Raw genomic sequence first — 26,521 nt, 5'->3', positions numbered from 1 at the left:
ATCTTACCCAGTCTTGTCAATGTTTGGCAATCTTTTTTTTTCTTTCATCACGCTTGTCCAGTTCAGACATTGTGCATTTTTTCCAGTGTCAGGACATGGGGAGCTCTTTGCACAAAGGCCAGTTTTTACAAGCTCCTAGTGGATGTCTTCAGTGCCCCACATGCTCTGGGGAATAGACTAGTGCTGCTAAAGGATGAATGTTGGTTCCCCTTATTTTCCCCTTGTTACTTAGCTTGTCTGGCATTGGGGGCTATATGTTTGCTTTATTTGGTGTTCACCGATGATTGACTACAAAAAACCCTCATAAATCTGATCTGTGTTAACTCACTCAGGATGGAGTTTTCTAGTTTCAATCTATTGCCTGCAAATTTGAAGATGTCATCGTCTTTTCCCACTGAGGAGTACCCCATTGGCTAAATATACCCACAAATTTTTATTCAGTTTTATTCATTGGGCATAGATTTACCTCCATGCTATTCTAATTATATTATATGCATAAGGACGATAGTCGAAGAACCCAGACATTTACCCATTTTTTCACATTATCATCTACAATTCAGAAAAGATAATTTAATATTGATGTTACAGAACCATATCAAACTTGGTGAGTAAGCTGAATACCATTTTCTTTAGACTAGTAAACAGTGTAGTCTGTGAGTTATAGTCTTTATCTTATTTTTTTGCCTTTATGTTTACATTGTAACCTGAGACAGTCAACAACATGCTCATTTGGAAATTTAGAAACCCAAAAGACATTTTCACAATTCTCATTTTCTAAAGCAAGCATGCTGGTATTATGCAATTCCAGAATATTAGAGGAGTGTAGAAAGAGGAAGTTCTCTGAGTATTTATGTCCAGCTTTCCTAGAACGGCACATTACAGTCAAAGGAGAAATTCAGTTTCATATCTTCTAGTTCCAATAAACATCTACATGAAACCAGTATTTGATTAATATAAAAGAACATTTGCCCCAATGCAATTAAAAAAATGGAACTAAATGCATTATTCTTGTAGCTTATGCAGTGTCAAAAATTCAAGCAGGACGAATGGCAGGCAAAATTTTCATAGTGGCTTGCCATGAAATAGACGTAACAATAGATCGTGTGAAACTGGAAAACATACAACTTGCTTAAATAAAATCTCTTTTTAATATATATATATATAAATGTATATATATATATATATCCGTTTGAATGGTGCTCATGGGATTTAGAGAAAACTTGTAATATATTGAATTCTGTTGTTTTTTAAAATAAATAATTATAAATTATTATTTAAAAAATAATTATGTATATTGCTTGCATGCAAGGAACAAAAATATGAAGGATGCTTCATGCAAATGTTTATGTTCAAATACCTATAAACCTTAAAACAAACGGATACAAATGTTAACAATTTAAATATATTTATTTTTTTTCTGATATCAATTACACTGAATTCATTTCTTTATCACTAAGATATTGTGAGCTACTATATTACTCTTGGGTCTACATGAGAGAAGGTTTAAAATCTATATTTCTTTCTACAGTCTACCCAATTCCTCGTATTGCACTCTAGTTAAAATAAATATATTTTGTATTATAATTAAATTACATTAAAAATTATGATTGCATTATTATTTGTATATAATTCATAATATCATATGTAACATTTTTATTATAATTTGACTGCATAAAAACCACACCTAAAATCATAGAAAAAAATCACAAAGATTCAGAAGCCAGATACATTGGCAGCACAGATTCACAATCAAAAAATCCTCAGAGAGGAAGAAAGGCTCCCATGTATATAGGTATATTCAAGGGAAAAGCATCTGCCAGCTGGCTCAACCTGTTACATTTTACCACGTTAGTTGGCTGTTAATTGGAGGCAAAATGCAGGGTAAATTACATTTTATCCTCTGTTCCCCTGTCAATTGCTCTGCTTCTTTTCACAGAACAAGGTAAGGAGAGAGACACAGATGACTCATCAGCTCTGGATGAGATCATCAAGATGAATGCTGTCTTGTGCTTTCCGGTCCTTGTTATGAGATCTCTCTGCTCATTGGTTCCTACATGGCATAAAACGGACTGCACTGAGGAATTTTGCCAGTGGGGCTTTGACTAAAGTCCTGCTCAAAGCTGGCCTTTAGTCAAAGCCTCACTGTAAACAACACCAGAGAAGAAAATGTTTCTCTGAGACCTGCAGAATACAGAATCATAGAAAAAGCAAGGAATTTGTGAGAGTCACCTGATTCTGTTTGCAGTGCAGGAAATGAGCTCGAGTCTGAAGCCACTGATTCAGCGGCAAAGTCTGCGATTCCAAGGTTAGCTTTAGATTATTTATTTTCTGAAATGATGATTTTCATAGAAAGTCTATACATGACAACACAGAAATGTACTGATCTTATGTGCTATTGGAAGCCTTACTAAGATAATTGCTATGTTGCCAAATAGCCTCAGGCACCTGGGAATTTAAAAATTTCAAGTGTAGGATTCCGTAATAAGTGTTTAGGGACTCTGACACGGCATTTCTGAATGTGATACCAGGAAGCTGCAATAGGCAGCACAGAATCACAATCAGCGGTCAGCAGGGAGAAATGGAAATTTTAGGTAGATAGGCAGGATACAGACCCAAGAATTCAGATACATGATCACCTCCTACTTACCTCATAATGATTTCCCTTTTGATAATGGGATTCTGGTCCTAGGTAAACTACATTATTTCCTGCCATCTACTTTCACTTTCATATTTTTTGCCGGAGCAAACATAGAGAAGGGAAGGAGAAATGAGTCAGCAGCTCTGATGCAGATCTCCAAGGTTACCACAGGCTTTGTTCCTATTGGTGGAATTGAGAGCATTCTCGTCACTCTTCCGGGGAAAATTCGAATGCACACACTCCTTCAGAGGATTCCGAGGCAAGGAGAGCTAATAATATTGTCAGCATAGCGAATCCTTCCTAGTCAGGATCTGGCTATATGCCAGCTCGCAGCTGCAAATATTTATAGCTGAAATCCGAATGTACATTTCCCGGACACAGCAGACTGCTCCTATATGACAAAAAAACCCAGAATAATTAGCAGTCAGGTACTGGTATATTCCAGTATTACTGTTTGGAGTCACCTGATATGGTCTGTGCATCATGTCCATCCCTGCTTCTGAAACCTCTCCTTCTCTTTAAAGTTGTGGCACCACTATCTCTGTCTTGAACACTGCAGCATCTGCAAAGAAATAATTCCCTTGATGTTTTAGTATATGACAGTGTCAAGGGGAGTCATGCCCTTTCCCCTTTTCTCTGAGTTTCATTGTGAAAATTTGTATGACATTGCAGGGTTTTTTTTCATGAGAACAGAATCATTGATAATATTATGCAGTAACATATGAAAGCACTATTTTACCTGTCCTCAAAGACTCTGAATTATAATATGGTATAGAAGAATAAACCTACTTCTCATTGTCCTATTTCTTTTAAGGACCTCACAGTCTCAAATTTGCTGTCTTGAAATGTACCTGATATTTTCTCACTTTTTGTCCATTCCCAATTAGGAAATCAGACAGCATGTGCTTTTTGGAAATCCAGTGTTAATTGGTGATGGCAGCGAGGTATTGCACACTTCCCTTGAAAATCATTAACACAATAGATATCTTTGTTATTGTGTGTCTTGTTTTATATGCTTTTTAAGTTCAGCACTTATCTTGTTCATCTAGTTCATCTCAGATTCTAAATGTGTATATTTGCTAGTAATGTTGAGACTGGTAAAATTGGTACTTTGGAATCAAGAGACTCCTTTTCAATCTGTAACAATATTTCTGCCATCTTTAAAATGTACATATATGAAATTTTTGATTGTGCTATCACTTACATTATAAAGTAGGCTCAATTGTTGCAATTGGCAAATTGAACTTTCTTTCAATTATATAGCTACAGTTCTTAATAATCAAATAGTAGAAATTTGGACATGTCTATGCATATGTAACCAGTAATACCCTCTGAAGATAAATTTTGACAAATAATGACATTTGAATTAGCTGAAAAAATCATGCATTTTTCCTTGATATTTTGTAGTACAGTTAGTTGTGGGTCTGACCATAACATATTAGGATGATTATTCGAAATTATAGCTATATTAATGGTTTAAGAGACTGACTCTCAGATCCTAATAGTGTAAAAATATTGATTAAATACCTTATTATTAAAATAAACAGCAAATCTTAATTTTATTAATTTTTTGTAGATTTGTATGGGATTCTCCTGAATGTTGTTCTTCTTTGATATATGTGTGGATTATATAAAAATCACGAAGATACTTTAGTCATCCTATGGTTACAGTTCAGGAGTCAGACAAAAATTATTGAATCTGTAAGAATGCCAAAAATACAATTAGAGTAAAGAATGTAGTAGAGTAGTTCGTTACATATAAAAATATCAGTGTGTACTCTAAATAATAACCCTTATGTTATTTTCTGCTTTATGTTAAAAAAATTCACAGACTCATCAAGGGCTCTGTCCATGAACGGGTAATTTGAAATATTAACTACTGGATATATTTCTAATACATACATGCGAAAAAAAAACTGATATACAAACATTATCATGTTTTTCTCAGAACAGAAAGCATATGCAGTGAATACAGGAGCTCTGAGTTTTGCTTGCCTGTTTTCATACCACGTGACGCAAATTTCAAGTCTGAGGCATTTTATTATAGTAACAAATGCAAATAGTAATTTATTGGTATTTATGTATATGTACACTTGTATTAATGAATTTAAACTATGTAAATTTGCTTATGTATTTGTTTCATTACAAAAACCAGAGAATGCTCTACTGTATTATGAGGAATATTATGAATTCAAAATATTATCAGAATGTCTTTTATTATTTGCAGAAATGATGAAAGGGGAAAGATAGATTTTCTCAGGTATGCTAGCTTTGAAATGATGCCTATGTACTAGAAGAATGCCCATACCAAAACACACACACACACAAACACACACACACACACACACACACACACACACACACACACACACACTCACATTTTCCCTGAAGTCAGATGTCACTGAAAAGAGAGAACAGATAAATGACATGAGGCTGGACTACTGATATTGGTGATTTCAGGGAAAATCTAGAGAAGGCATTATAGTGATTTTATCAAAATTTAAATGTTCACATAAACATATATCAAACCGTGCGATGGTGGCGCACGCCTTTTATCCCAGCACTCGGGAGGCCGAGGCAGGCGGATCTCTGTGAGTTCGAGACCAGCCTGGTCTACAAGAGCTAGTTCCAGGACAGGCTCCACAGCCACAGAGAAACCCTGTCTCGAAAAACCAAAAAGAAAAAAAAAACATATATCAAAACATGTCAGAAATTTTAATTGAGAATAGTACTCTGAAATTAACTTCAAAACATGTACATTTAAGTGATACACTAATACAAGCATGCGGACAATTGTGAAATTTTGAAAATAATATATGTATTGTGCTTTTTCTAAATGAAAACATCAAATTGTTGCTAAATTATCATGACATTGTTAGATACAATTTTGTAATATTTTCATGTTAATACTCGGTTTTAAAATAACGTTCCTATTTAGAAAATGCCCTTATTTCTACATATTTTTATGTAAAATACATACATACTGGAGTAGGAGGTCCTTTTCTCTACGTGTTGCTTTCATTGATTATTGAATAAAAGTTGCCTGGGTCTTTGATAGGGCAGAACATAGGTAGGCAGGGAAAACAGCACTAAATCCAGGGAGAAAAAAAGCAGAGGAGAGAGCTACCATGGAGCCACCAGAGCCAGACATGCTGAATCTTTCCTGGTAAGCCACTGCCATGTAGCAATATACAGATTGATAGAAATGGATTAAATCAAGATGTGAGAGTTAGCCAATAGGAGGCTAGAGTAAATGGGTTAAGGACTATTTTAATTAATATAATTTCTGTTTTGTTATTTCAGGGCTAAGGAAGCAGGGTGGCTGGCTTGAAAAGCAGCCTTTCCCTGGAAAAATTGGCGCTCAACGTGATCAACTAAATCAATAAAATATATGAAATACAAAAGGTATGAATAAATATAACTGCCTATTACAATTATTTTTTAAATGAAATGTATACATATATACTCACACAATATACATATTATAGCAATTTGTGTATCCATTTTTATTATCAGAGTTTCAGAAACACAATTTTCAGCAATCTCAATCCATTATTACTTGGTGAGCACTTACAGCTACAATATCATCTAGTCTGGTAATCTTTTGGTCAGTCCACTACATCAAACTTTCAGGAAGCTAGTGTGGTTCATTATCTTCCTGTAAACACACACACACACACACACGCACACACACACACACACACACACACATATGCAGACACTCATTCAGTCCCAGTCTAGCTGACGTTGGTGAGCTCCCATTAGATCAGTCCCAATGTCCCCGTGTTTGGACACAAACCTCGCTGCCCTGACTTCCTTTCTCATGTATTCCCTCTTTCTACTATTCATCTGTGCCTTGGGAACTCTGTCCTGTGCTCCAATTTAGGTCTCTATCTCTATCCCCATCCATCACAAGATGAAGGTTCTATGGTGATATGCAAGATATTCATCAATATGGCCAGATCAGGCATCCTCTCCTCTGCTGCCCAAGAACCTAGCTGGGGAAATCCCCATGGACAGCTGGGAACCCCTCTAGAGCCAAGTCTCTTGCCAACCCTAAAATGGCTCCTTTAGTTAAGATATCTTCTTCCCTGCTCCTATATCCACCCTTCCTCCATCTCAACCACTTTGGAAATCAGTGTGGTGGTTTCCCAGGAAACTGGGAGTCATCCCACCACAGGATCGTGCAATTCCCTTCTTGTGAATATACCCAAGTATATTACTATCATACTACAAAAGCATTTGTTCAACTATGTTCATAGCAGCACTATTTGTAATAGCCAAAACCTGGAAACAGTCTAGGTGCCCCTCAATAGAAGAATGTATAAAAAAGCTTTTGCACATATACATCGTAGAGTTATACTCAGCAGTATAACATCTTGAATTACATCTTGAATTCTGGGTGCAAATGGATGGAAATAAAAAATACTTTACTGGGTGAGGTAACCCAGACCCAAAAAATGAAGATGGTATGTACTTACTCATAAAGAGCAGACATTGAGCCTATAATTCGTGATACTACAGAAGATAAATAAAAAGGTGAACCCAACGAAAAATATATATTTATCCTCCTGGATATTGGAAGTAGATAAGATCTCTGGGAAAATGTTGGGAGCACGGGGGTTGTTTTAGTTTGGGGGGAAAGGGAGATGGGGAGAGAGAATGGATTTGGTATCTTAAAGGTAGAGAGGGTAGTAGTTTTTCAACTCTTATCTGAATACTTAGTTTTATGGCATAGCTCTAGGCATTCTCACAATTACTCTCTATACTAAGATAACAATTAATTCTAATATTTACAAAAGCCAAACTCCATAGAAAACCTAGATGTAAGCTGAGGGATCCAAGCCTGGTACATAAACGTAATTAAAGAAAGAGGAGAGCTGCTAAATCCAAATCTATCAATTCATGTGTTGGTGGGAGAAATCAGGAGTTCCATTGCTGAGATCTAGGTGATGGATATTGTTAGACTCATGGAAATCTAATTTGAATTTTGCACATACTAGCAAATTGGAGGATCATTTTTTCATTTGCATATAACACATGTCAGAGATATTAATGGTGACCATAAATCACAACTACACATCCTTCAAAAGACCATGCCTTTATAAAACTTAGTTACCAATTAGCTTTGAATATTCTGATACTTTCTCAGAACAGGTGACAATGAAATTCACAAATCTTCACGATCTTTTGTATCACTGCAAGTCTATTTTTAATTTTTTAAAAGTTTTATTTTTATTTTATATGCATTGGTGTTTTACCCTTAGTGACATTCTCTTCACAACACTGAGTTATTTCCCATCTAGTTTCAGAAGTAATATTTCTGGTGAGTTTCTGCTGATGCACAAATATTTAGATATGAGAATATATGATTAGGAATCAGATTATTTGTATATGATTCTACCAGAAAGAAAAAAAAATCCTGTATAGTTTTGTAATCATTTAGTCTCAGTTAGTTTATTAAATACGTGTCAGGTATTTAATGCTCTTAATCATAATCCTCATAGTTACTTCATATTATGCATCATTATGGTGCCACTTTGATAAAAAAACATCTGAAGATTGTTCTTGGTCCTCACTTTGATGCCATGTTGCACATGAAAGTGAGAAATTTTGTTCCTTCTCAATTAAGCCATATAACGAAATTCAATTTCAGTCATATCTCATGAATTCATTTCCTGTGAGGCTTCTTTTGCAATAGAGGGATTTTTGTTCAATGAGAAAATAAGTGTGTAAGAATATTAAAAATAAGTGTTTTGCCTCATATTGGGAGGTGACAATATATTTTTGAAATGCAGTAGCAAAAACAGCAATAAGATTAAGTATAACAACTATTATTATACCGAACATGTGCTTTATCTTTTCAATATCTTTTTGAAGAATTCTACAATATTATCTAGAGGATTTTGAGCCCAAGAACGACCCAAGTTACTGGCAGCCAAATATGTGTATACTGTTGTAATATCATAAGTGATTGATTATGAGGATTAAACTTAAAAGTGGAATTAATATATAAATACAATTAACATTCACAAAAATTAATTCCAGTTGTAAAATTAATTCTTCCAACATAAATGCATGTGGTAGTGGTACACAAGCAGTAACATTACTACTTCCAAATAAGTGAAATTTATAAATAGGAGCAGATACTTGTGTTGCAATAAATGAGCCATTTAAAAGCTGAACAGGTTTAAGGTAGCCACAATCTTCTGAATTGCAGTAGCGTCTTTGAGTAAGGAATATGATTATCAGTAATTCCTCCATCTCCCCATGACAGAAGAAGTTTTCCAGTTATCATTTCATTCTTGACACAGTTCAACCTGATAACATTAAGCAAATCACAAGTGATAATATTCCATTCAGAACAAGTGATAATAAATTGACATTATGGGCGAAAAAGGATCTATTTATTTTGAATTATTTTGCCAAATTTGCCCAAACAAGTCTTCCAAATAAATGGCTGATATTTTAAACTATTATATGTAAAATCTGGCCATACAGGAAATACTAATTCATTATGGATTATTATTACTGTACCAGTCTGATAAATTTACCATGCTGAAAGCCTTTGAAGAAGAGTACAATATCTGCAAATCTTATTTCTAGGTTGTAACCAATGATGTAATCCCACTTTTAAACAAAGACCATTTCCAAAGCTTATTGGCTTTGTATCATCCATATAAGTAAAATTATAAGAGGTCCCATCAAAATTATTTAGATAAGTCAAGTCATTCCCAGGAGGAGAGAGGATACTTACAGTGATATACACTAAAACATCAGTATCTCCCCAAAAGAAGGCTAAAACATAGATGTACAAGAGAGATAAGCACAATAATTTACAGCTGATCCCTGAATAAAAGAGACAATTAACGGAGCACATACGGGCAGAAAAAATATTCAGCTGTAACTGGTCTTTTGGACTGCTGAACAATAATCTGACCATAGAGCACAAGAGATTTAGCTAACCCCAAGTTGGTGATCATGGTGAAGTTCAATATTGGAGTGGTCACTTCCATGAGTATAATTTTACTTCCATGAGTATAATTTTACTTCCATGAGTATAATTTTACCATGGCCAATATTGTCACTCATCCTGAACAAACAATACCATAAACTCTTGCTCAAACTCTTGCTCTATCCATTAGAAATGAAGACTGCCATTCAAAGTATGACTAATTAATCAAAATGGATTTTTTTCATTTTATTAGAAAATTCCACCTCCTTTCCTCCTCCCATTTCCATTACCTTCCTTCCAACCCCCTCACCCACTTTTTCCAGTCCAAAGAGCAGTCAGAGTTCCATGCCTTGTGGGAAGTCCAACGTTGTCCTCCCTCCATCACGGTCTAGGTAGGTGAGCATCCAAATAAACTATGCTCCCACAAACCAGTACATGCAGTAGAATCAAAACCCAGTGCCATTGTCCTTGGCTTCTCATTCAGCTCTCATTTCAGCCACATTCAGAGAGTCCTGTTTGACCACATGCTCCATCAGTGTGAGTCCAGCTGGCCTTGGTGAGCTCCTATTAGATCAGCCCCACAGTCTAAGTGGATGGGAGCACTGCTCATGGTCCTGACTTCCTTCCTCATGTTCTTCCTACTTCTGCTCCTCATTTGGACCTTGGTATCTCAGTCCATGTACTCCAATGTGGGTCTCTGTCTCTATCTCCATCCATTGCCAGACAAGGTTCTATGGTGATATGCAAGATATTCATCAGTGTGGCTATAGGATAAAGCAAGATCAGGCACCCTCTACTCTGCTGTCCAAGGAAAAGTATGATTATTATATCAAAAAGGAATTTTATCTTGAACATGTAGATGATTAGCATTAGTATGTAAATGTCCATTGTCGTCTTTAACAAAGGAAAAGGCTACCAATGATCCCTTTTAGCATTTCCAAATTTTCAAATGTCAGATCTCCAGACATTTTGCATGTGATCATACGTTATAACCTATTCAAAAAGTCCTTTTACATATGCTCTTTAACTACTTTTACTTTTGTCTGAACTTCTTTGTTAAGAAAATGATTTTCCAATATCCAAAGCATATTAAATCTTTTAAATTTTTATTTCAGTTTACAAATTATAATAAATGGTGGCCATAGTTTCAGCAGCCAATTGCAGTTTTATTTCAGATGGAATATTTTTTCATACTTTCCTATAACTTTTAATATTTCCTGTTTCCTGAACTGATAGCATAGCTCATTATAACACACCTTGGCATTTTTATATGCTTGGCCTTTTCAGAAGTTATTTCCTTGCTTCTTCTCCAATTACAGTTCTTTCCATTGTTTGTTTTAGTCGTACTTGGAATTCAATATAAGGCTAATTATATTTCTGGATAACTTTAATCCACGAACCACTATTCTCTCCATGGATTGAAGATGCTCCCAAGCTTCCATGCCTATTTCTCTCAGTTATTCATGTATTTCAACTGGGGAATGAGCCTGCTCATTAGGGTTATCACAAGTTCCACTTACCTTTTAACCTAGGAAAAATAACTTCCCTTAGCAGATGATTGTTGTTGACTGCATCAATTTGAGCCTTCTCAAATTTAAAAACCTGTATTTGCCATTGCAAATATTTAGGCTCCTTTTTAATGCAGTATGTCCATCTTATCTTTTAATAAGACTTTCTCTTCTATCCCAATAACATTGCAAACTATAAAATCATAATACCTCTAAAACAAAAAATTATTAATTCTAGTAAAAAAGACAGTTATAGAAACAGTTCTTGGTAAATGCTTAACAGTAATCTTTAAGAGCCTCTCTGACTCTCTATCATTTTTCTCAACTATAAAACATCTTTAATATACTCAAAAAAAATCTATACTTTAATTTTAGTATTTACCCCTCATGCCTTGAATGCATGTCTCATTTCATGCTAAGTAATTGTTTGTCCAGTGATCACTGTTCTGCTCTCCGAGGTTTAGAAGACACAGCAGGTTCCTGTGTTTTTCTTACTCTTAATTATACTTCACTTTATATGGGCCTCTCTGAACAGCTTCTTCACTGGATCTACCGTGTTACAGACACATTTTGGGCACTACTTTACCCTGGCCCTGCTGAAATTCAATAGAGTCCCTGAAGGGGAGCGAGAATAGATGGGACAAGAGACATCAGAGATGGAGACAAGACAGGATTCTCATCAAGTCTTGTTTATTCAAGAGTATAATCCAGGTAAATATAGGGAAAGGGAAAGGAGCAAAATCTCCTTGTGTACATGGGTAACTAGGCAACTTACTAGACAACCTAACTATGTTCTAATGGTCAGGCATAAAGTCCCTAACTGCAACAGGAAGAAAAGTCAGAATGTTCACACCATGGGAACAATGGAGCAATAAATCCGTGCAGAGTTAGTATGTGAGAGATCAGAACAGCATGAAGAGCCAAACACAGCAGGATGCGCAAAACTAAATCAGGGAGCATTAAATATCCCACAAAATTATGATATTTTATTGTGTAGATATGATTTTATACACCAGTATTCCATACTGAATACGCACTGTTGTGATTTTATAGAACCAATTTAACATTGACTTTTCTAACACAAAGGCCTATCAATATTTCTGTATGGTAGAAAATAATTCATTTTTCTTAGCCTCCAAAATTTGTTAGTTGTTTTCTCCTATTTGTAGAGAGTTTTCCATCTTTTTGACATTTCATAGAGGAATGTAATTATGCTAAGCATTTTTCATTCTTTCTCTGCCTTCATTAAGTTTTAATGGGCATTTAAGATTTCTATAATTTTGCCCTTTAATACCCCAATTTTATCCTGTTTTTTCTGGAAGTTAGAGTCATAGTTTCCTGTGAGTCTAGGGATAAATATTTATGACAGTTTTGCAAAATTAATTCTTTCAGAAATGTTGCAGAAGAAGTTTATGATTCTCTTACCACTATCACCATAACAATATGGAACAGGATTGATTTTTGCATTTGGCAAATTATTCCTTTTGTCAATTATATATTTGCATATATAAGAGAATCTATGAGAGAAAATTTAGACATGTCTATACATATGAAATAAGTAATAACTTCTGAAGAGCTAAATTTTGTCAATTTATGACATTTGAAGTAGCTGGAAAAATCACACATTTTACCTCAATATGTTGTACTGCTGTTAGTTGCGGTTTTGACATTAACATTTTAGGATGATTATACAAACTATAGCTATATTCATGGTTTAAGAGACTGACTCTCAGATCCTAATACTCTACACAATTATTTAAATACCTTATTTTTAAGATAAACAGTAAAACTTAATTTTATTCATTTCTAATGTTATTGTATGGGAGACGTCTGAATGTTGTCTTATTTGATGTATGTGGATTATAGAAAAACATCACATACTGTAGTGATCCTATTTTTTTATTAAGGAGCCAGACAACAATTGTAGAATCTGTATGAATGCAGAAATATAATCAGAGGAAAGAAAGTAATAGAGTAGTTACTTATATTTAAAAACATCAAAGTCTACTTTAAATTATAAACCTTATGTTATTTTCTGCTTTTATCTTTGAAAATTAACAGACTCCTAGAGGGATCTGTCCATGAACTGGTAATTTGAAATATTAACAACTGCATCTGTTTATAATATATACATGTGGAAAAAAAAGTATAATACCATTATCATGTAGTCCCAGTACATGGAGCATGAATGAAGAAATCTCTAAGATTTACTTGCCTGATTTCATACCACATATGGCACAGTTCAAGCCTGTTGTATGCTATTATACTAGCACATACAAATAGTAATTGATTGGTATTTATGTATACATGCACTTTTATTATTGATTTTCCATTGTATGTTTTTATATTTAATTGTTTCATAACGAAATCTAGAGGATATTCTACTGTATTCTGAGGAACTTTATGAATGCAAAATATTATCAGAATGGCTTAAATTATTTAAAGAAATGATAAATTGGAATGATAGATTTTCTCATGTATGCTAGCATTGAAATGATGCCCATGTCCTAGAAGAATGCCCCATATCAAAACACACACAAACACACACACAAACACACACACACACACACACACACACACACACACACACACATTTTGCCTGAAGTCAGGTGTCACTGAAAGAGAGAACAGAAAAATGACCTGAGGCTGGAGTACTGATCTTGGTGATTACAAGGAAAATCTAGAGAAGTCATTGCGGTGAATTTTATAAAAAATTAAATGTTCATATTAAAGTACCTCAAAACATTTCAAAACGTTAGTTAAGACTATTACTCTGAAATCAATGTCACAAGATGTACACATATGTGAAACACTAATATAAGCATGCAGACAATTGTGAAATTTTATAAATAATACGTATATTGTGTTTTTCCAAATGAAAACATCAAACTGTTGCTAAATTATCATGACATTTTTAGATACAATTTTGTAATTTTTGCACGTTCAGACTGGGTTTTAAAATAACATTCCTATTTAGAAAATATCCTTATTATTACATAATTTTCATGTAAAATACGTACATATTGGTGTAGGAGGGCCTTCTGTTTACATGTTGCTTTCATTGGTTAATGAATAAAAAACCTGCGTAGGCCTTTTGATAGGGAAGAACTTAGGCAGTCAGGGGAAACAGAACTGAATGCAGCGAGAAAAAAAGCAGAGGAGAGAGCTGCCATGGGGCTACCAGAGTCAGACGTGCTGAATCTTTCCCGGTAAGCCGCTGCCATGTAGCAATATACAGATTGATAGAAATGCATTAAATCAAGATATGAGAGTTAGCTGATAAGTGGCTAGAGCAAATGTGTTAAGAAGTATTTTAATTAATATAATTTCTGTTTTGTTATTTTGGGGCTAAGTGAGCAGGATGTCTGGGACGAGCAAGCCGCCTTACCCAGGAACAACTGGCACTCAACGTGATCAACTAAATCTATAAAATATATGAACTACAAAAGGTATGAATAAATACAACTGCTTATTAAAATTATTTTTTTCCAAATAGAAAGGCAAACATATAAACTCACACTCTATACACACTGTGGCAATAATGTGTATCCATTACTATCATCAGAGTTTCAAAAAAACAATTTCAGCAATCTCAATCCATTACTACTTGGTGAGCACTAGCAGCTCCAATATCATCTAGTCTGGTAATCTTCTGGTCAATCCATTACACGAAACTTTCAGTAAGGTATTGTGGTTTATTTTCTTCCTGTAAACACACACACACACATACATGAGCTCACATGCAATTGACCCTATATCATAGCGTGGTTTTGTCCTTTCCATAATACATTGCAATGAACTTTTGCTTTAAACATAAGTCTCTTCTACACCATCATACCAAAATCTATGCATGGTATAATGCTTGTGAAAATTCACATTTGAAAATTTAGAATAAAAAGTGCATGATGCAGTGAATTATGTTGTGACTGAAGGATAACTTACATTTATTTATTTATTTATTTATTAAAATTGTTTATTATAGAAGCCAGGGAGAATGGTCACCTGAGACAACACTTGACCTGCAGCAACAATATAACTCTCATTTATATATATATATATATATATATATATATATATATATATATATTTGAATTGTATATTCAAGAATCCAGGGAGAATGGTCACCTGAGTCAACATTTGACTTGCAACTTCAACATAAAACCTGGGATAGTTGGGTCACTTCTCCCAATTATCTCACTGCATTGCTCAAGATTTTCACTAGACAATTTTAAAATAGGCACAGTCCCTGAATATTTACCAGTCATTTCTGACATTTCTTCAAAGTTTCAAACTATTCATCCCAATTTCCAATTACTGAGTCTTAACTTCTTTAGGAAGAAATATATATCCTGATTGGGAAAGGTGTCTGCATTTGTATTTTTTTGGGAAATGAACTACCCATAAGGGAAAGGTTCTGCTGAAGGAGTCCAAGAATTTCAATCAAATTCCTTCATTTTTCATGGACAAATATGATCCATAATGGATAATGTAAACTTGTTGAAAATATTAAGAATATTTTGTATTGCATGAAGTACACATATATTGCATAATATTACACTGTTTGCCATGAATTAAGGTAACACTTATCAATGATATCTCCCAATTTGGTCCTTTAATTGGCCAATGGAACACTACATGAAAATCCTTGAAAATATTTTGGAACAAAAACATGCTAAAAATCAATCTATTAAATCTAAAATATTCTATAGGTACGAATTGGTCCATACCATAATGAGAAGGTAATCCAGTCTAGTCTCTAAAGTTCAACCAATGTGCACGGTCCATTAACTATTTATAATTCTTCTATCAGTTTCCACTTTACAGATTTCAATGTTGTGAGAAAACATATTTACGTGTTTACTCCGGAATAGCAGCAGCCATAATTAGTCCTTGGGTGTATGAGGTTAAAATTCCTCAACAATTTTGAATGTGATCAGAAATGGCACCTTTCTTTCTAAGACATGTCAAAGTAAGCTGATATATTACATTAGTACTCTCGTAGGATAGCTGTTTAATAATCAAAAATCAATATTCTGGATTTTTAATATTCTTATTAATGGCTGTGTAAGCGTGGAAACAGAATCCTGGAACAACTCAACAGGTAGCTGTGTTATTTATGGTAAGTCCATTGTCTGCTCTCCCAAAGAAAGAAACTTATTCCAAGAACTACTTGGTCCATATTATTCACAGCTGTGGACTGACTTTGTTCTGAAAACTCAGTTTTCCTTGTCAGGTAGCCTTTTCCTGTCAGGCACGCTTTGGTTATCTATTTCAAGTCCCTGGAGTATGGCTTTTAAATCCATATACTCTAGCAGCATGTGTAAAAGGAGAAAATTGGTCACACTGAGCTTAGGTTGCTTTAAATACTTTGCCTTGTTTTAATGGTTTCAGGTCTCGTTGTCTGAGTAGATTTCCCTGATCATCTCATTGCTCTATTCCAGAAATACTGGAAATCCCTGAACATCTTCACATCGGCTCACTCCTTCTCTGGAATCTAGCTTGCATGAAAAATGCACAAAAAAAGGTGGGTGTTTGCCTTGCTCCAGGAGATCTCTGCACCATAGATGGATCTAAACCAGCCACTATGTTAGAAGTGTAATGCTTTTATGACAGAAGATTTTCAGAGATTTCAACTTCAGTGAAATTTAAATTACTAAGTCTCTCAGGCCTTTTAGCTCCTGTTCTAGCTTTCCACCATCTTTGACTCTCAGAATTCCTAGTCAGAAGTGATTGATTTTAAAGATCCTCACTATGGTATTTGTGGCTTCTTCTACAGCTTACTAGGCTCAGACTGATTGTATCACAGTCCCATAAATACTTCTTAATCTATCAGCTCCTCTGTCTGCAGAGAGTCTTCTCTCACTTCTAACGACTTCAGGGGAGTCATCTATGCTGTTCAGGGTAGAAAGCATAACTCTCCCTTTTAAGCACCCACAAATGAAGTAATTTGTGCTGCCAGAAGCAGATATGTTTCTCTGTTGATAAAATTCTAAGTTCTTAAAACCTTTCAAATGTTATGTTCTTTAGGTCTTTCAAGTGTTAAAGATTATCTATGTAACTGAACTATATCTCTGCATATCTAGAAAAACTAAATAATGTTATTAAGATTTTGATTATTATTAATGACTATCTATTAATCTTCTTAACTATACATGATATTTAAATGATCTGCTAAGACAAAACCTTAACCAAGAGCAGAAATACATATACCAAAATCAACCTTATAAGGTTTTTTAGTAAACTAAGATCAAATCCAATGTAAATGGTTCCTGTCTATATATATTATCCCACCTTAAATAAAGATCAACATATATGATTATTTGGAAATTTGCATGTAGTTTTCTCCAAAATGCTTCTTATGCTTTTTAGGAAACTTTTTATAGGGTTTCTGGAGGTCTTCTGGGAGCTCATGCTCCTTCAAATAACGTTAGCCTGGAAACAATCCACAGGTTCTCATCTTTGGAACAAAAGCAGGACATCTTTTCAAAAGTAACATATCCACCATGTGGAGATGGTGCACACTTTTAATCCCAGCACTTAGGACTAATGAGTCAGAGTCAGGTGTGTCTCCAATAGTTTTAGTCTGGCCTGCTATACAGAGCTAGTCACAGGACAGGCTGCAAAGCAACAGAGAAACCATGTCTTGAAAAACCAAAAACTAATAGAGTATCTTTAGATTCAAATTTTTATGCATTGATAATATGTTTTCATAAACCATAAGAGCCCTTGAATCAAATGTCCATCTGCCATCCCTGTATGACACTGAGTAATATATTTTAAATTTAATTATTTTCTTTTCTTATTTTCCAACATGACTGCAGCCTCTACTCTGCCTCCTATTCCACCCCTACATTTGTACAACCTCATACTCTGTTTTTCCACTGTATTCTTACAGTATGAAGGAGGTTTCTCATTGATACCAGAAAGCTTGGCATAACAGCTTGCCATAACACCAGGCAAGCTAAAAATATAACAAAATATAAACAAATATCAATAAAATATAAATTAAAATATAAGTCCTCTATATTTATGCAGAAAAATGCAATCCTGCATGAGGAACAGGTTTCAAAGTATCAGCCAAAGCCACAGAGACAAATCATTCTCTCACTGCCAGGTGTCCCACTAATAGTTCAAGCATGACAAAAGTGACAAATAAGCAGAGGAAATACGTGGGTGTCATGATGGCACAGTGTTTGTTGGTATATTACACAGTAATTTCTGAAAGTCATTCAAAGTTTGTGATCTTTCTCTTTTAATTTCCAATTTCTGAGGCTAATTTCTTTTGAATAAGCATATATCCCCAAATATTCAAAACAGGGCTGTCTTTGTACTACTTTCACTGGGGCAATTACTAACTCTAAAAGTACAGGATTCTGTTGAAGCTGACAATATATTAGAAACTTACTTCATTCATATGGACAAGCTAGTCATCATCATTAAAGCATAATATAAAACTGTGGAAATTGAAATGTAAGATTTTATGTAGCCTGAGCCACAGATTTCTGCCATAATATAAACCTATTTGTCATACCGTGAAGCAAGATGTTCTAATTCTATTTTCTAATTTGATATTTGAAATTAACTGATGAAACACTAACTGCAAATTTTTGACAATTTCAGTGAGCCAAGGGGATGGTATGGAAAGAATCTTTTAAATATAGTACAACATTATGGGTATATTTTGGTATGGAAAAAACAGAAGGCAATGGAAGATGTAAATCTCCCATTAACTCTCATTAATGGTTTTTAAATCTTATATCAATCTCCAATTTTCGGATTTATTTGTCAGGAGAAACATCTTTAACTGTTTTTTTTTTTTCTCCTGTAACACAGAAGTTATCGCTAGGCACTGGCTATACGAGTGTCCAATATCTGAGGATATTCAAATAAAATCAGAAATATTACTCTTATTTCTAAATGGTCTCAAAGCAGACTTAAGTACCATTATAGTATTGCTGTAGGCTAGCTTTACCTCTCAAGTATCCAGTTTTGGTGTCTCCAATTAATCTGTTTGGTTACTGCAGCATCCTGAAACAATTAGTCAGGTCCCTGATTTACTTGACATTAGTCTTCTTTCTGCTCTTCAGAAGACATAAGTTTATTCCAGGCCTTCTTGTCATTGAAGTAACTTAGGCATATACTGCTATTTCAAAATTTTGATGCTGATTTCTTTTTCTATGATGTCACTCACCAGTAAGCATATGAAAAGAAAAGGGAATTTGTTGGGTCTTATTTCTCAGACCTGTGATCCAACATTTATCTTCATGTTTGTTTTCTACAGCAGATAGACTCCATTTCACAGGCAAGCTTTGTCCAATTGTTTCCATTTCCCATAGTGTAAGGCTTCTAAAATTCTGTACTCCAGCAGCATTTGCATCAAAGGAGCATTTGGGCCATACTGAGGTTGAGTTGCTTTTAATTCTGTGAGTTTTTTGAATGGGCTCAGGGCAAATAAGTTATTATTTGTCTTGCACTTATCTTTGCTCGAGAGATACACAACACAAATGGGTATTTACACTACTCCAGTTCTCTGCATCATTGCTTGATCTAAACCAGCCCTTGGGTAAGAAGAGGAGTGCTTTTGTGATAAGAGGAGATTTATAGAGTTTCCAACTTCTGTGAAGGTAAATTTGCTAAATTCCTCAAGCTTTTTAAATCCTGCTTAATTATTCCAACAGTTTCTACTTCTCAGCATTGCTCTCTAGAAAAAAAGGACTTGAAAACTCCCTATTCTTGTTCTTAGCAGTTTCTACCTATCGCTCTCACTAGGCACAGGCTGATCACAATCAAACAGTACTATAAATGTTTCCTCATCTAACAGCTCCTCTGGTAGATAGGAGTGTCCTGTCTCAGGTGTAACCATTGCAGGCAGAACTACATTTTACCTATTATGTACAAATACAAACTCACCCTTATGAGCCAGCACAAATGAAAAGAATACTTTGTTCTAATTCCAGGTTATAATGGTCTTGCTTTTTCACCTCAATTTCTCTGTGTCCAAGGGACCGTGCTTGGGAAATAAAGGGTTAGTTTCTCAACAAATTCTAAAAATTTCGGTTTTTGAACCTGATCCACCTAAGTACTCTAGCTTGTAAATTATCTCCTAGGCAATTGTATAGTCACTTAACTACTGATTTTCTGTCACAATACAAATTTATTTACAATTATAATCTCTTATTTTTCAACCCATGTTCACTTTTACTTTTTTTTTCCCAAGCACTTTCTATTTACTTTACACCTGTGGAATCATCTACCTTTTGGTATTGATCAAGCAATATGTAAATTGTCCATTTTCACTTCTGAGCAGCCATCATTAATTGTCCTGACCAACCCATTTCCATACTTGTGGAAGGGATAAGGATTAAGATAAACATTTACAAGAAAAACTATAGATATTAAGGACACACTGTGAATACTGTTATATATCTCAAGTTGATTATTCAAAGTTCATATATATCTCAGTCCAAAAATTTTTTAGGAGGCAAGATTTCCTTGCCATGATACTAAGAACAAACAAATATTCTCTCAAAATCACCAAACAGGGAGCAACCACACCCTAAGTCAAAATATCATTATTCTTCTCACAATGTCCTATAACAACACATTAAGTCAAATCATCCTAGCTTATACCGTTCAAGACGCAAGTGTAGATCTGAGGAATTGGTGGATCGTGTGAAGCCACCATGGATTTGGTATATCTCACAATAATTTCTGAAAGAAGTTCAAAATTTGTTATCTTTCTCTCTTGATTTCATATTTCTTATGATCAATTTCTTCTGGGTACAGCATATATCCCAAATATTCAAAAGAGAGCTTGTTTTTTTCTTTCACTGGGGAAATTACTAACCCTGAAGGGACAGGATTAAGCTGAAGTTGACAAGATATTTCAAACAAACTTACTTCCTTTAAAAGGACAAACAAGTAATCATCCTTTATTGGATGATATAAACTTGTTGAAATTGATCTCTAATAATTTGTGTAGCCTGAGAAACAGAATTCAAGCATAATGTAAATCTTTTTGTCATATCATGAATCAAGATATTCCAATTAAATCTTCTAATTAGATTTTAGAAATGACTGATGAAACACTAAATGCAAATCTTTGACAACTTTGAGGAACCCATGGAAAGAAAAAAAAATCTTGTAAATCTAAGACAATGTTATTGGTATCTTTTGCTGTGGAAGATTGAGAAGGCAATAGAAGCAGTATTTACTCTAATTAACTCTTCTTGAATCTTATATCAATCTCCAATTTCTAGATTTCATTGTTAGGGAAAACGTCTATAACTATTTTTTTTTCATGTAAAGGAGAAGTCATAGCTAGGACTAATTATATAAGTGTCCAATATCTTAAGATATTCAAATGTAATCAGAAATATTACCTTTCATTCTAAATGGTCTCAAAGCAAACTTAATTACTTCAAGAGTATTGTCACATATTTGCTATTCATCTCTCAAATGTCCAGCTTCTATATCTCCCGTTAATATGTTTGATTATTATGTCATCATAAACAATTCATCAGGTCCTTATTAAATTTATATTAGTCTTCATTCAGTCTGCTATCCACGAGACAGAAGTTTATTCCAGGCATTCTTTTTTTTTTTACAATACTGTTTGCTCTATCTAACTCTTTTTTTACATTTATTTTTAATTAAAAATTTCCACATTCTCACCTCCTCATATATCCCTACCACTCCCCGCATCCTCTCCCTCTCCAGTCCAAAGGGCAGTCCAGGTTCACTGCTTTTTGGAAAGTCCAAAATGCTCTCCCCTCCATCCAGGTCTAGGAAGGTGAGCATCCAAGCAGACTAGGCTCCCATAAAGCCAGTACATACAGTAGAATCAAAACCAAGTGCCATTATCCTTGGCTTCTCCGTCAGACCTCCTTTTCTGCCACTTTCAGAGAGTCCAGTTTGATCACATGCTTCATCAGTCCCAGTCCAGCTGGCCTTGGTGAGCGCCCATTAGATCAGCCCCACTGTCTCAGTGGGTGGGCGCACCCTTAGGGGTCCTGACTTCCTTGCTCATGTTCTCCCTCCTTCTGCTCCTCATTTGGACCTTGGGAGCTCAGTCCATTGCTCCAATGTGGGTCTCTGTGTCTAGCTTCATCCTTCGATAGATGAAGGTTCTATGGTGATATGCAAGATACTCATCAATATGGCTATAATATAGGGCCATTTCAGGCTTCCTCTAGTCAGATGCCCAAGGATCTAGCTGGGAACATCTCCAAGGACACCTGGGAACCCCTCTAGAGTCAAGTCTCTTTCCAAACTTAAAATGTCTCCCTTACTTAAGATATATATTTCCCTGTTCCCCTATCTGCCCTTCCTCTATCACAATGGTCCCATTCCCCCAAGTTCTCTCCATACTCCCCTTCTCATGTTTCTCTCCCCATCTCCCTTTACCACCACGCCAACACTACGCCTAAGTTTCCAATTTTTGTATTCCAGGCATTCTTTCCAGTTGAATTAACTTGGGCATATGTTGCTAATTCAAAATTTAATTGCTGATTTCTTTTTCTATGAAGTCCCTCACCATTAAGCATATGAAAAGAGACTGGAATTTGTTGGGTCAGATATCTCTCATCTGTGGCCCAACAATTTTTCTGCATGTTTGATTTTCCGCAACAGATAGTCTCCAATTGAAGACAAACTATGTCCTGGTTGCTTTTAATTCTTCAAGTTGTTCAAATAGGCTCAGGGCATCTAAGTTTTTATTTTTCCTGCACATATCTTTGCTCTATTGCTAATAACATTTATGCTATCTCTCCTCAGCGGGTACCTTCTCTGAAACTAGCTTGCTGAAGAGATGTACAACTAAATCTGAGTGTTTGCAGTACTCCAGGAGGTCTTTACACCATTGATTGCTCTAAACCAGCCCTTGTGTAGGAAGAGCAGTGCTTTTCTGATAAGAGGAGATTCACAAACTTTCCTAATTCTGTGAAAGTGATATTGCTATATCTCTTAAAATTTTTAGCTCCTGCTTAATATTTCACGATTCTCTACGTCTCAGCATTCCTCGCCAGAAGCAAAGGACTTCAGTGCTCCTTATTCTTTTACTTAGTGCCTTCTTCCTATAACTCTCTAGGCACAGGATGATCAGAATCACACAGTACTATAAATGTTTCCTCATCTAACAGCTCCTGTGGAGGATAGGAGTGTCTTGTCTCACTTCTGACCATTGCAGGGGGAACTACTTTTTACTTATCATGGTGCAAATCCAAACTCTACCTTATAATTACCCACAAATTAATAGAATAATTTGTGCTGATTCCAGGTTATAATGGACTTGGATTTTCTCTTCATTTTTTGTGTTTCCAAGATACCATCCTTGGAAAATCAAAGGAACAGCTGCTCTACAAATTCTAAAATTTCTGTTCTTGAAACTGTTACACATGATCTGCTCTAGCTTTTAAAATATCTCTAAGTGGACCTTGGGAGCTCAGTCCAGTGCTCTGATGTGAGTCTTGGTCTTTATTTCAATCCATTGACTATAGAAGTTTCTACGGTGATATTCAAGATAATATTCAGTCTGCCTATGGGACAAGGCCAGTTTACATACCCTCTGCTCCATTGCCCAGGGTCCAAGCTAACATTCCCCGGAAAACCTGGGAACCCCTCTAGAGCCAAGTCTCTTACCAAACCCAAATTGGCTTCTTTAATTAAGATATCTTCTTTCCTGCTCCCATATCCATTTTTTTTCATCCCAAACTTCCCACTTTTCCAAGCTTTCCACAGCCCTCCTCTTCTCTTTTCTCATGTCTTCCTCCCACCCCAATGCTCCCAAATTTGCCTGATGATGCCTCCTTCCAGTTTCCTGGAGGATCTGTATGTCTTTTCTATGGGTTCACATTATGACTTAGCATCTCTAGGATTGTGAAATATAGGCTTAATGTCCTTTGTTTATCGCTAGAATCCACCAATGTGAGAGTACATATCATGTTAATATATTTGGGTCTGGGTAATCTCACTCAGGATAGTGTTTTCTATTTCCTAACTTTTGCATGCAAATCTAAAGATGTCATTGTTTTTTTTTCCCATGGATTACTACTCTACTGTGCTGATGTGCCACATTTTCTTTATCCATTTTCCATTTAGGGGCATCTAGGTTGTTTTCAGGTTTTGGCAATTACAAATAATGCTGCTATACTCATAGTAAACCAAATGCTTTTGTAGTATGATTGGGCATCTCTTGGGTATATTCCCAAGAGTAGTATTGCTGGAACTGAGGTAGGTTGATTCCCAATTTTCTGAGAAACCGCTACACTGATTTCCAAAGTGGTTGTACAAGTTTGCATCCCCACAAGCAATGGATGAGTGTTTCTTTTAATTCACATCCTCTCCAGCATATGTTAACAATGGTGTTTTTAATTTTAGCCATTCTGACAGGTGGAAGATGGTATCTCAAATTGTTTTTATTTGCATTTCCCTGATCAGTAAGGAAATTGAAAATGACCTTAAGTCTTTTTCTCCATTTGAAATTCTTTTGTTGAGAATTCTCTGTTCAGTTCAGTACCCCATTTTTTAATTGAGGTATTTAGAAATTTAATGTCCAGTTTCCTTACTTATTATATATTTTGGAGATCAGACCTGTGTCTGATGTGGGGTTGGTGAAGATCTTCTCCCATTCAGTAGGTTGCCTTTTGGTCTTAATAAATGTACTCTTTGTCTCAGTTTGTATAATTTTAGCTTCCTTGTTCAAAATCAGGCGATCATAGGTTTGTGAATTAATATCTGGGTTTGATTGTATTCCATTAGTCACTCTCTCTGTTTTTATTTAAATACCAACCTGTTTTTATTACTGTAGCTCTGTGATAGATTTTGATGTTACGGATGGTAATGCCACTGGAAGTTCATTTATTGTATAGCATTGTTTTGAATATCATGGGTGTTTGTTTTTCCATATAAGCTTTATTATTGTTCTCTCAAGGTCTGTGAAGAATTTTTTTTGGGATTTTGATAGGGATTGCATTGAATCTATAGATTTCCTTTTGTAGAATAGCCATTTTTACAATTTTGATTCCATGAATCCAAGAGCATGGGAGATCCTTCCAATTCCTGGTATCCTCTTCAGTATTTTTTTTCTTCAAAGCTTTAAAGTCCATGTCAAATAGATCTTTCACATCCTTGGTTAGTTTTACCCCAAGACTCTTTATGCTATTTGTGGCTATGGTTAAAGGTGATGTTTCTCTTTTTTCCCTCACTGCTTCTTTATCCTTTGTGCATAGGAAGGTCACTGATTTTTTTTTAATTGATCTTATATCATGCCACATCACTGAAGGTACTTTTCTGCTGTAGTATTTCTCTGGTAGATTTTTTTGGGGTCATTTATGTACACTATCATATCATCTGCAAATAACAAAAGTTTGACTTCTCTTTTCCAATTTGAATCGCCTTGATCCCCTTATGTTGCCTTATTGCTACTGCTAGAATACCAAGCACTATATTGAAGAGATGTGGAGAGAGTGTACAGTTTTGACTTTTTCCTCATTTTAGTGGAATCTTTGAGTTTCTGTCCATTTAATTTGATGTGAGCTGTTGCTGTAGTCAACACAACAAAGAGTTTGTCCACCCACTGAGACAGTGTGCCTGATCTATTGAGGGCTCATCAATTTCAGCTGGACAGGGACTGAATGAACATGGGATCAAACTGGACCCTCTGAATAAGGCTGACAATTGAGGCAGACTGAGAAGCCAATGATAATAGCACTGGGATTTGTCTCTAATGCATGTACTGGCTTTTTGTCATCCTAGTCCATTTGGATGCACAGCTTCCTAAGCCTGGAGGGAAGGGGGAGGACGGGACTTCCCACAGGATAGGGAACACTACACTGTGGTATTCTCAACTTGCAGTATCCATAATGCTATACCAGCATAGTCAAGCTCCACTTCTGAGGAACCATCACTCAGGGTCTTTACTGAACTATTCTCACTTGGGATTAAGATCAAGATAGGAATTAACAAGAGCCATTGTCCTTGGCTTCTCATCAGCCCTCATTGTTCGCCATGCTCAGAGAGTCCAGTTTTATCCCATGATTTTTCAGTCACAGTCCAGATGGCCTTGGTGAGCTCCCAATAGATCAGCTCCACTGTCTCAGTGGGTGGGTGCACCCCTCGTGGTCCCAACTTCTTTGCTCATGTTCTCCCTCCTTCTGCTCCTCATTGGGACCTTGGGAGCTCAGTCCAGTGCCCCAGTGTGGGTCTCTGTCTCTATCTCCATCCATCTCCACATGAAGGTTCTATGATGATATGCAAGATATTCGTCAGTATTGCTATAGGATAGGGTCATTTCAGGTTCCCTATCAACCTACGTAATGTGCTGGATTTGTGGGAGCCTAGCCAGTTTGGATGATCACCTTCCTAGGAATGGAGGGAGAGGGGAGGACCTAGGACTTACCACAGGGCAGGGAACCCTGACTG

General features: G+C 35.6%; 1 long non-coding RNA gene across 1 annotated transcript in view; it reads left to right on the top strand.

The window, feature by feature from the left end:
- LOC121449370 overlaps window positions 1–26,521 on the top strand; it is an 88,117-nt gene that overhangs the window by 24,950 nt on the left and 36,646 nt on the right. The window contains exons 2-4 of the long non-coding RNA XR_005974522.1: window positions 5,942–6,043; window positions 14,455–14,550; window positions 16,543–16,625. This is a non-coding gene — a long non-coding RNA (uncharacterized LOC121449370). The remainder of the gene's footprint in view (window positions 1–5,941; window positions 6,044–14,454; window positions 14,551–16,542; window positions 16,626–26,521) is intronic.

The sequence above is a fragment of the Microtus oregoni genome, unplaced genomic scaffold (assembly GCF_018167655.1).
Source record: "Microtus oregoni isolate MIOR12 unplaced genomic scaffold, Mior012 000000F_ref0000247, whole genome shotgun sequence".
NCBI classification, from domain to species: domain Eukaryota; kingdom Metazoa; phylum Chordata; class Mammalia; order Rodentia; family Cricetidae; genus Microtus; species Microtus oregoni.
The sequence above is the reverse complement of the archived record's forward strand: the minus strand, read 5'-3'. Positions and strand labels throughout refer to the sequence as shown.